Below are 12643 nucleotides of genomic sequence, written 5' to 3' on the forward strand. Positions count from 1 at the left end.
ATCACCTCTGAGAAGGGCGAGGGTCCCTGGGTACCAACCCACCCCTACATCTCAAATCACTGTAAGACTAGGTACATTCTCTCCCAAGGAGGCCAGACAAGACAGCCCGGGTAGGGGAGCAGGATCCACAGTCAGCCCCTCTAACTAATCATGTCTAACAAGCCACATTGCCCCACCCCCACATTCCCCATCCCCAAACCTGCCAGTGAACACTGGAGGTGAACAGGCTCTGTGCCTCCAGTGTAGTAAATGTTCTCAACCACCGGTCTATGTTCCTAGGGTGCCACACGCTCTTCAGAAGTGTGACATCTAACCCCATGCACGTCCTTTGGTGGGTTTGGGAGCTGATATGGTCATGCCTGTGACATATCAGCTTGTGTTCAGCAAGTCATATGAAGTCGCTGCTATCGTGTTAAGGCTAAGACAACACACACACACATGTGTTTAGCCCCTAGGAATACAGCAACACAATCGAAATTGTAAAGTAGATTATTCAAATAATGAGTAGGCATGTCTGGCGAGTGAGCATGCTCAGAAGGGGAAAATGAGGAGTAACATCTGAATAAGAGGAAGCTGGCAAAAAAGAAAATGCCCAAAGGGATGATGGGCGTAAGTGGTAAGTAGATTTGTCTAAGATCAGATTAAGTCATACACGTGCTATGAGAGTCACTTATACCCAGCGATGTGTGAGTGGCCGTAAGCTCCCCATCTGTGGAGGATCCACGTAATAGTGCAATGACTCAGGGGCATGCGGTTTACATCTGTTGGGGGACAGAGTTTATATGTAGATTCCATAACTGCTGGTGCTTTCACAATCTGAGACTTTCCCCTAACTGTAACTCTGCATATATTTGCCCACAGATGGAACTTTGCTCTTCCTGGATGGAATCATGAATTCACTGCCAGATGTGTGAAGCCTGGACACATCTGACTAGCTAGAAGCAGGCAAGCAGAAAAATAGCAAGCAGCACCCTCTTGTGTTCCAGTTCAGTGCAGTCCTTTGGTATCAGATCTTTGCTTCCTGGCAGCAGCCAGTGTTAGAGCTTTCTGTCTTGGGTCCAGAACTCTTGGCACTGAGGACTGAAGGCTCTCTGTACTTTTCTGGTAAGTAGGGCCTGCAGATCCTTCTCCCTGGTTCCTGGGAGCCTTTTATCAGTGTCTTCTCTCTTTCCCTGCACCTCTCCTTCTTTCTTATTTCCTACCCTGCCAGTTTTTGTTTTTTGTTTTTTGTTTTTTTTATTAACTTGAGTATTTCTTATATACATTTCGAGTGTTATTCCCTTTCCCGGTTTCCGGGCAAACATCCCTCTCCCCCCTCCCCTTCCTTATGGGTGTTCCGCCCCCACCTCCCCCATTGCCGCCCCCCCCCAACAGTCTAGTTCACTGGGGGTTCAGTCTTAGCAGGACCCAGGGCTTCCCCTTCCACTGGTGCTCTTACTAGGATATTCATTGCTACCTATGAGGTCAGAGTCCAGGGTCAGTCCATGTATAGTCTTTGGGTAGTGGCTTAGTCCCTGGAAGCCCTGGTTGGTTGGCATTGTTGTACATATGGGGTCTCGAGCCCCTTCAAGCTCTTCCAGTTCTTTCTCTGATTCCTTCAATGGGGGTCCTATTCTCAGTTCAGTGGTTTGCTGCTGGCATTCACCTATGTATTTGCTGTATTCTGGCTGTGTCTCTCAGGAGAGATCTACATCCGGCTCCTGTCAGTCTGCACTTCTTTGCTTCATCCATCTTGTCTAATTGGGTGGCTGTATATGTATGGGCCACATGTGGGGCAGGCTCTGAATGGGTGTTCCTTCAGTCTACCCTGCCAGTTTTGAAGTGTTCATAATCCCCCTTTAATAAAAACAAATTCTTTTCTCATATAATGTATCCTGAACACAGTTTCCCTTCCCTCTACTCCTCCCGGTTCCTCCCCACCTCTTCTCCCATTCAGATGTACTGCCTTTCAGACTCTCATTAGAAAAGAACAAGTTTCTTGTTGAAGCTATGTCCCGTTCTTCCTCCCAGCCCCATGCTTCCAGAAATAAGACTCAGACTCAAAATATATTTCAATACCTTGGCCATATAGCTAGGCTTTTCTCTGAATATATATAACTTAAAATATCCTAATTATTCTAGCTTACATGCTACCACATGGCTGGTTAGCTGTGCCCAGATACCAATCGTCTATCTTGTCACATCTTCCCTGTGAGTTTCCCACCTGACTCCCAGAATCCTTTCTCTCTCCCAAATGTCCCACCTCTATTTCCTGCAGAGGCCATAGGCTTTTTAATCAACAGGCGAGGCATCCATACAATACACAAAATAGTCTCTCCACGGTTTCTAACAGATAACAGCAAAACACAACAAAACAAAATATAATAAGACAAAACAAAACATAAGGCAAGGCAAACCAACAGAAGAAAGAGCCCCAAGAAAAGGCAGAAGAATCAGAGATTCACTTATTCACAAACTCAGAAGTGCCCTAAAAATGCTAAGCCAAAAGCTATAATCTACAGGCAGAGGACCTGGTGCAGACCCATGTAGGCCCTACGCTTGCTGCTTCCGTCTCTATGACTTCGAATGACTTCAGAGAGGTCATTGCTTGGTTGATTTAGAGAGACCTGTTTTCCTGGTATCCACATCCCCTCTGGCTCCCACACTCCCATTTCTTCTGCTGCAGGCTTCCCTGAGCTCTGAAGGGAAGGGATTTGACAGAGCCACTCAGAGATGTGCTTTCTCTCTCTGCATAATGTCCGGCTGTGGGTCTCTGAATCTGTTCCCATCTGTTGCCTCTCTGATGTTGACTGAATAAGACACTGATGTATGAGTACAGCAGAACGTCATTAGGAGTCATTTCATTGTTATCTTCGTTACTGTTGTTCTTGGTTTTGGTGAGTCACCCAAATAGTGTTGCTGTGGATTCCATTTTTCATAGTGGGCTGTAGTCAAAGCAAACATTGGTTGATTAATCCCATAAGTTTTGCACATGCCCTAACATATTTTGCAGGCAAGATAGAGTGTAAATCAAAGGTTTCATGGCTGCATTAGTGTTTATGTCTCTCTCTGGGTAGCCTGCAGAGTACCTTCCGTACCAAAGACACCAGAACATGGCGATGAAGTTTCTATGTAGGCACCAGCTGCGCTCTCCATGTTCAATGAGATGTGTGGGTGTGGTCTTCAGCAGTTGGGCCTTGTTGTCAGCTGATGGAGAGCAACCTATTGCCTTGGCAATAGCCTGGGGTTTGGGGGGATTTTTTGGCTAACAACTTAAATCGGATGTAACGCAGTTCAGGTAACAAAGCTTCTTTGGTGACAAGAGATGGCCAGATGGGACTCAGTCCTCCTCATTGGAGACTTCATTTGGATCACCTTTATGTATTTTAAGTAGTTTCCACTGCACTAGATTTCTATACTACTTCTCAAATGCCCATCAAATCTACTTGATTTGCTCTACAATCCCTTCCCCAACACTGTCTTTCCTTTCCCCCCCCACACCTGATTCTCCACTGTTTCCATCCCCACTGCCCCAGGTCTGTCCATAAAATCTATAGTTCCCGCTCCTAAGGAGATTCATGTGTCTCCCATAATCCCTTCCTCTATATCTCTCTGGGTATACAGATTGTAGGTTAGTTATCATTTATTTAATGGGCAATGTCCAACTATATACCACAGTTACCTTTCTGGATCTGGGTTACCTCATTCAGGAAGATTTTTTTTCTAGTTCCATCCATTTGCATGCAAATTTCATAATATTTTTTTAAATGGTGAATTCATGTTATTTCTTTTTTTTTTAAGATTTATTTATTATATATAAGTACACTGTAGCTGTCTTCAGACACACCAGAAGAGGGCATCAGATCTCATTACAGATGGTTGTGAGCCACCATGTAGTTGCTGGGAATTGAACTCAGGACCTCTGGAAGAGCAGTCAGTGCTCTTAACCACTGAGCCATCTCTCCAGCCCCTCATAATATTTTTTTTTAAAACAACTGAGTAATACTTCATTGTGACAATGTACCACATTTTTTCTTAGCTATTATTTTTTGAGGGACATCTAGGTTATTTCCAGTATTTGGCAGTTCTATTATGAATAAAGTAGCAAGGAACATGATTGAACAAATGTCCTTGTGGTAGGATGAAGCACCCTTTTGGTATACGCCCAAGAATAGAATATGTGGATCTTGAGATATATTGATTCTCAACATTCCAAGGAGCTTCCATATTAATTTCCATAATAGAGGTCCAAATTAGCACTCTCATTAGCAATGAGTGGTCCTTTCATTTCATATCCTTGCCAGCATGAACTGTCACTTGTATTATTGATCTGTCTGAAAAGCAATTTTGTCTCATTTTATAGATAGTAATAAATTACCACCAACATAGAGAAACAGAAAGTCACTCTCTAAACTCATTACTATAAATTCCTCTGATGACTGTATTTGTTTTCATTCTGTAAAATCTGAAAAGGGAGAAGTCAGTGCTATCATTTTCTACACTCTACCAACCTCCAGAAATAATCTGTGACAGCTGGTAAACTGAAAATGGTGGGGCAGTCCTCTAAATTCCCTTATTTCTTACATCAACTTACACAGGGACTTCTCAAACCACAGGCAAGTTACATAATTCAGTAGAAGGACCCACATGAGTTACAGAAAACTGATACTGTAGTTAGTGTTAATAGGGTTAATTTACAACCAGAGAATGGTTCTAAATAATGACTAAAGCGACTGAAGGGAAGAGACGCTGGACTTGAGTCCAGGAGGATTCTCTGTCCATGGACTCACCAAGAGGTTTTTTTTTTTTTCTTTCTGATTGACATGTGATGGTATACATTGAATATTGTCTATCAGAAAAGCACATCAAAGTCTAGAGCTAGTGTTGGGATGTAATCATGTGGGCATGACTAGATGCTTATTTCAGTCCTTCAGGAGTTTGAGATGATATGGTAGGTGATCCAAAGCCCTTACACCAAATCATTTTACTGGCTCACTGGTGCAAGTCTCTGCTAAACACATGCAGTTCTCTCGGGCATGATATTTCAAAGACTCCTACATCACCTGTCATAGTCCAAGGACAAATGTTAGACTTCTCTTTGGGTGAAGTTATAGGGTTATCTTTCTTTCTTCCTTCCTTTCCTTCTCTCTTTCTTTCTTTCTTTCTTTCTTTCTTTCTTTCTTTCTTTCTTTCTTTCTTTCTTTCTTTCTTTCTTTCTTTTTTTCCGGAGCTGGGGACCGAACCCAGCGCCTTGTGCTTGCTAAGCAAGTGCTCTACCACTGAGCTAAATCCCCAACCCCCTAGGGTTATCTTTCTTTTCTCTCTTCTCCTCCTCTCCTTCTTTATTCCTTTTCCTCCTCTTGTTCTATTTCCCCCACCTTGTCTCTCTTCTACCTTCCCTTTTCTGACTCTACCATTGAGCTACATTCCCAAGACCAAGGTAATAGTCTTTACTATACGGCCTCTTTAAAAGCATTGGTTAAATATCCTTTTCTCAATCATTTGGCTTTCTAAAACAAAATGCAATGAATGGAATAGCTTATATAAATGTATTTCTCACAGTTTGGAGGGTGGGATGCTGGTAGATTCAGCGTCTGGTAAGGCTAGCCTCTGTGTTCACAGATTAAGCTTCTCACTGAATCTTATATGGTGGAAAAGGTAAGAGATCTTCTAGGCCTCATTTACAGGGCATTAAACTTATTCATGAGGACGTCACTTTCTTGATTTAATCAATTCTTAGAGGTTCTACTTTCTGATATCATCAGCTATGGAGTTAAGATTTCTTCAGATGTATGAAGGGGGTGCAATTGTTCAGAATAGACTGTAAGGTTTGGTTTTGATTTAGAATGGACACATAGGATATTCTAACACTGGTTAACTGATAAAGAGAGTCTAGTTCCTAAATATCCTTTTCTTATTGCCATGGAAGAGACCAAAAGTAAATGGTGAAACCCCGGCCAAGTGCTGGTGACCTGAAAGGAAGCCATTCTTGGGTCACGTTGCTTATGATTTAATTAGGGTTTCGGTTGTTGCAATGCAAAACCATGACCAAAGCAACTTGGGGAGGGAAGGGTTCATTTGGCTATATTCCCATATCATCCATCACCAAAGGAAGTCAGAACAGGAACTCAAACAAGGCAGTAGCTAGGGAGGCCGGAGCTAATGTAGAGGTCATGGAAGGGTGTTGCCTACTGGCGTGTTCCTCACATCTTGCTCAGCCTGCTTTCTTATAGAACTCAAGACCACTAAGCCTGGGATGGCACTACCTACAATGGGCTGGGCCCTCCCCCATCAATCACTAATTAAGAAAATGCCCCACAGCCATTTTCTCAGTTGAGGTTCCCTCCTCTCAGAGGACTCTAGCTTCTGTCAAGTTGACATAAACGCAGCCTTAGGTGCTACTCGAAAGGGCTCACCTTGAACTTTTATTTGCTGCCTCAGAGGTAGAATGCCAACCTTGAAATCGTGAAGACCCCAGTTTAGAAATTTGCTCTAACAACAATCCCCTTCCTATTCCCATCCTATATCAGTGCTATTCTATCAACCCTTCTACGGATTGGAGCGTTCACATGTGTTTTTAAAAACAAATCCAATTTTGTTGAGGTTTGGTCTATTGCTATGCACTGTATTGCTAAATTCTATACATGAAAGTCTAGGCCTACAAGTGACTTCTCATGTTTATAAGCTTTTGTTGTGCAAACCTTGTTCTTTGATATAAAACTATTCCTTAAATAAAATTGGCTTCAGCCAGTTACTGGAGGGATTAGAGGTAGGTGGGTTTGGAGTGACTTGGTAGAGGAGGAGAGTCCAGGGGAGAAAGAAGAAGAAGGGAGAGAGAGACAGAGAGAGAGAGAGAGAGAGAGGGAGAGAGAGAGAGAGAGAGAGAGAGAGAGAGAGAGAGAGAGAGAGAGAGAGAGAGAGAGAGAGAGACCATGAGGGGAAGATGGATGATAAGCACATGGCCAGGAGAAACAGCACGAAATCTGGAGGTACACCATTAGGGAGGTGACCAGGCCAGCAGTTAGAAGAGTAGACTAGGGGTTACCACCAATAATTGTCAAGGCCAAATAAAATAAGCTAGTCAGGGATAAGCATAAATTGATTGTACTACACAATTTTATCAAGTGCATGTTGTTTAAACAATCATTGGTGTCTTTTTTTTTTTTTTTTTTTTTGGTTCCTTTTTTTTTGGAGCTGGGGACCGAACCCAGGGCCTTGCGCTTCCTAGGCAAGCGCTCTACCACTGAGCTAAATCCCCAACCCCACAATCGTGGTGTCTTAAGCAAGACGGAACAGATCATCAATAGCAAGTTTGAATGACTGAAAAATATTTTCTCTATGAAAGAGCAAAACTTAAAAACAAACAAACACATACCAGTGATTTAAAAAAAAAAAGTTGTAATTTCAAGGCCAAACTGGCCTTGAACCTACAATCTCCAGCCTCACCATTTTCAGCACGAAGATTTCAGGTCTCTGCCCTTGCCACTGAAACTCTAGTGATGTCTTTGTTCTAACATGAATGTTTATGCAACAGTCCGCTGCTGAGAGTGGTTTTGTCTTACAAGGGACATTTTACGATTTCTGAAGTTTATTACAACTGGAACCCAGAGTGTGTCCATGATGTGTAATGCAGAATCAAGGGATGACTCTAACATGCTGAAGAAAACCCAAAATATCACTTAGGACAATTAGAGAAGTAGCCATGAACCCCAAGTGCACATGTCATGTGACATGTCTAATTCCTCCGGGCTTCTGTTCCTCGTCCATCTGTTTAGTATCTCTCTCTTTAAAATGTTTTCTCATCATCTTTCCTTTTCTTGGGGATATATTTTCTCCTCTTTCTTAAAAGCTCTTGAGGCTTGGTTTCTGGCATTGTAGGAGAGAAGCTTTAGCAGATAAACTATGATCTTTCTTGGTTCTATATCCTTGGACTGCCCATGAGCCTTCCTCCTTGTGGAAGTCCTGGGTGAGATAGAAATGAAGGATAGGGGATGAGTCCAAAAGTTGTTCTTTTCTCTTCTTCACACCATGGACTATCAAAACATACATACACACATGCATACATTCATTCATTCATACATACATACATACACACACAGATTCAGACTCATGCTCTACCTATTTATCTGTTAATTCAGTGTAAAATAATGTTTTATCTCATGATTTATCTGAAATTGATAGCTTATCAAATCCAATGAGATTCAGAGAAACAGAGTTTGATTCCCAGCATCCACATGGTAGCTCAGATTTATCTGTAACTTCGTTGCAGGGGAGCTTATAGGCCCTTTTTAGTCTCCATTGGTACCAGGCATGCATGTAGTGCACATACATACATACATACATACATACATACATACATACATACATACATATACATACATATACACATACATAAATGGAAAATGCCCATCTACATATTTAAAAATAGAAACATGCTTATTGTGGCAAAAATCAAATAACAATAAAGGCTAAACATTTATTCAGGTCTTCTAGTACAATACTGAGCTAAAATCTTGTGCCTAGTTTTATGCCATTCCATTTGTGTGTTTCAATGCATATATAACCATATTAAACACAGCTTTTTCTACACACACACATTTTAACAAAAATAAGTGCACCATATGGCTTGATTTCTCAAATTTCCCCCTGTAATCTATCAGAAATCTTGTTTATACAAGAATTTGTTTATTTCGTCTCCTTTTCATTACTATTTGTAGGTAATTTTCAACGTCATTATAAATGATACCAAATGAGGCAGAGGGACCTCTGTTGAGTTCAAGGCAGTTCCAGCACAGCCAGAGCTGTATAGACAGACCCTGTCTCAATAAACAAACAATAAAAACTTGAATGTTGTATGTGAGATTGTACTTGTGCAATTCTCTCTCTCTCTCTCTCTCTCTCTCTCTCTCTCTCTCTGTGTGTGTGTGTGTAGGTATGCATGTTGTATGTATGTGCATGTGCATACAGATATGAGTATTGATGTTGGGTGTCTTCCTTGCTCACTCTTCTCTCCTTCCGCTGAATCCAAGCTTAGCAGCTCATCTAGGCTGGTGGGCTTGTTGGCTTGCTCTCACTGAGTTCCCAGGAGACATCTTGGCTGCTCTCACAAAGGCTGGGCTTTAACCTGTGTTGCTACTGCAGCGTTTATGCATGCTCTGGGGGCCTAAACTCAGGTCTTCGTGCTTACACACAGGTACTTCACCATCTGAGCTATCCCTCCAGGTCTATATTGCATTTTTATATAACTTATTGCAAGTAGAATGCATTACCAAAGGTAATGTGTAGTTAAAATTTCAGATAACATTAAATAGCCCTCTGAAATGACAACATCAATATACACTTTTATCCTGTGTGTGTGTGTGTGTGTGTGTGTGTGTGTGTGTGTGTGTGTGTATGTGCTACTTTTAAAACCATTTGGAATCTATTATTTCAATTATTTTTTTTCAACTTGAAGGAAACTATAGTTTTACTTAATTTGCATGTCTCAAATTTCCTGAATGAGTTGGTGTTTTTCATGTTTCTTGGCAATTTCCTATTCTTATTTGTGTGACTTTCCCTGGGGCATATGAGGTTAACATCTGCTTCTGAAGGGACAGCACCAATAGCCCAAATAGTGGTTCACATAAAAACAGCTTGATCAGTGAAAGGAGTCATCAAGGGTGAGTTAGGGAACAGAAGGCAACCAGACAGCTGCATTTTCCTAAAGCCACCAACTCCTCTAGCTACCAAACTCTCATTTTATACGATTCGAAGTAGGAGCAGAATTGATGCAAACCTCTGCTAACAGTACTACAGTTTTAAAGCAGCAGAGGTGATTCCAAGCTTAAATAACACATTGCACAGACTCTGGGTAAACTGTGCACATGTGTGTTCTCCACCCTTCCCTTGTCAGGGACCTTGCTGGTTTAGGGAAACATTGTGAGAAGGATGACTTGTTTGGATGACACCTGGCTCACAGAGAAACATTTGATGCAAAGTAGAGTTATTCTGAATAGAATTCGGGGCACCAATCTCACTATACAACTTTATGAATGGAGTATTCAGATACATTCCAATGCACATGTTGCATAACCTCATCACATCACATTTCTATATTTGGCAACATCAACATCTCAGTTCTTCATGTATGTCTATCTGGTCTTCTATCTATCTATCTATCTATCTATCTATCTATCTATCTATCTATCTATCTATCTATCTATCTATCTACCTACCTACCTGTCTATCTACCTACCTACCTGTCTACCTACCTATCTATCATTTACGTATCACCTCTCCCTCCCTCCATCTCTCCATCTCTTCCCCTATCTATCTGTCTGTCTGTCTGTCTGTCTATCCATCCACCTATCCGTCTATAGACACGGTCTTTATATGTATCCCTGATAAGCCTGAAACTCTCTGTATAAAGCAGGCTTGCCTCCAAGTACTATGGTCAAAGGCATGTACTACCATGGACAGCTGCTCTCTCTTCCTACCAGAGCTTGAGCTGCAGTTCCTATCATAACATTGTTGTTGTCCTTGTTTCCTCATGAAGTACAACTCACCGTTGGTGTCTCTGGATCTGAGATCCAGTCACAACTAGATCCATACCTATCACTGAGGTAGTCACAGTTAGTTTGTTCAGAATGGATGGCCTGTGGGGTTTGGAGATTAAAATGCACATCCTTCTCATTTTCTTGGACAAATGTTCAACTACAAAACCTTTCCCATGAGAATGTCTCTCCATGGAATCAGTGAGCAAATTAGAAAGAAAGGGGTAGGGGGTTTCTCTAGTGTCTGCTTGCTCTGTGGGCCACAGGTCTGCCATCCTAAGTTTTGTCTTCTCACAGTGATACATGGTATAGCCATGAACACCCAGAGGCATTGTTTGTAGTCCCATGGGAATAGAAGGATTCTCCCCATTCCCTGCTGTTTTGTCGGTGCTCCATGTCAGGGCCTGCCGTTTCTTTCATAACTAGAGTTCAGTATGCCTGAATTTCTCTTTGTCCTTGTCTACTGTTTACTGTTGTCCTTTCTTGCTACCTCCCTGATGAGCTTCTCGGGTCTTCAAATCCTTTAATTTTCCACCAATTTCCTTTAAAATATTTCTTCCTACTTTGCAGATCAGTCTCAATCAACTTCATTTACATGTTTCTTTCTTTGCCATCCCTCAAATGTTGGTATTTCCGGGGGATTTCCTCTGTAACCACCCTCACTTCATATATCTAAGTGAAACTCTTCATGTGCATGCATATAACATGACTTGACCATAATTTGTTCATATATCTGGTATGTAATTCAGATTTCTCTTCTCCTTCTCCTATTCTTTCTTCCTCTCTCTCTCTCTCTCTCTCTCTCTCCCCCCCATATATGCATATCTGTATCTTATACTTTCTAATAGTAACGTATTCAAGAACTGTATCATCTTTCAGGCCCCAATTCATCCCTTATGCCACCTACTGTTGTGATCACTCAAGCCAGAAACTGGATTCCTTTCTCCATTCTTATCCTTATACACAACCATGTATTAAGCAGTGGCCTGTTGTGACCTCTTCTCTTTCTGATCACCCCAGACTTCATTATTATAACTTCTTTATTATAACTAGGGCAGGCCCATCCCATAACCTTATACTATGTTCTTGTTTCTATTTTAGTCTCTCTTTGTCACCATAATCTTTTTAACTTGTGACTCAGAGCACAACACTCATCTTTTTAAAATTAGCCAATGACTTCCCCTCACAAACCTCCAGGGGCCAAATCCAAACTCTTATTCATTTACACAGAAGCCTAGCTATCCAGGCCTTCTTCCCTAAGCCGATGTTTCTTTCCACCACTCTAAAATGCATCTTTTTATTTGACTTATTGAAAATTTCATGTCCAGCATTTTAATATGATTTTCTTTAGTATTTCCTTTTATTGAATTTATTGGATATACATTTTCATATTCTATATGGACTCCAGTTTTTCCATCTACTATTTGTTATATTTTCTTGAAATTCAGGAGTTCGTGTCATTTTGAATTGTTTGAAAATATTTACAATCATTCTTTTGAATGCTTTGTCTGGGATTTCATCTAACTCACTCTCATAGCAGATATTACTGTGGGGTTGGCGATTTTTGAAGAAGACTTGATACCTTGGTTTCTTATATGTATTGTATTTTTGCATTGGGACTTGTACATCTGGGGTTACGTTATTGATTGAATTTTTTTAAGTCATCTTTCTTCCTTTGTTAGATGTGTTTTCTGTTGAAACAAAGGCATAAGCCTCTCCCCAAACACAACACATTTCTCGACTTCGACTCTGAAGTTAGCACAACCCTGTAATATATGGGTTGCTTTAATTCAAGAGTCCTTTCTAAAATTCAGTGCTTTTCAGCAGCCATGCTACCTGTCTCATTGTCATTTAAAACATTTGAAAGTCAGTAAAGTATTTAATCTGTTTTCAGGAGATCCCACGTCCCCCTTCCATTTTATGAGCATTTCCTTGAAAGTATAGTTAGATCGGTTTACAACTGCTTGCTCTGTGGGGCTGTATGATCTATCTGTAATGTGTTTCACACCATAATGTCTGAAATATTGTGCTCTACTGGATACATGTGCCGTAAGGCATCATCAGCTTCAATCTGCAAAGGCGTCTTAAGATAAACACTGTCTCTAGCAATCTCAGAATCTTCCTTTGCAAAA

The sequence above is a fragment of the Rattus rattus genome, chromosome 10, assembly GCF_011064425.1.
Source record: "Rattus rattus isolate New Zealand chromosome 10, Rrattus_CSIRO_v1, whole genome shotgun sequence".
NCBI classification, from domain to species: domain Eukaryota; kingdom Metazoa; phylum Chordata; class Mammalia; order Rodentia; family Muridae; genus Rattus; species Rattus rattus.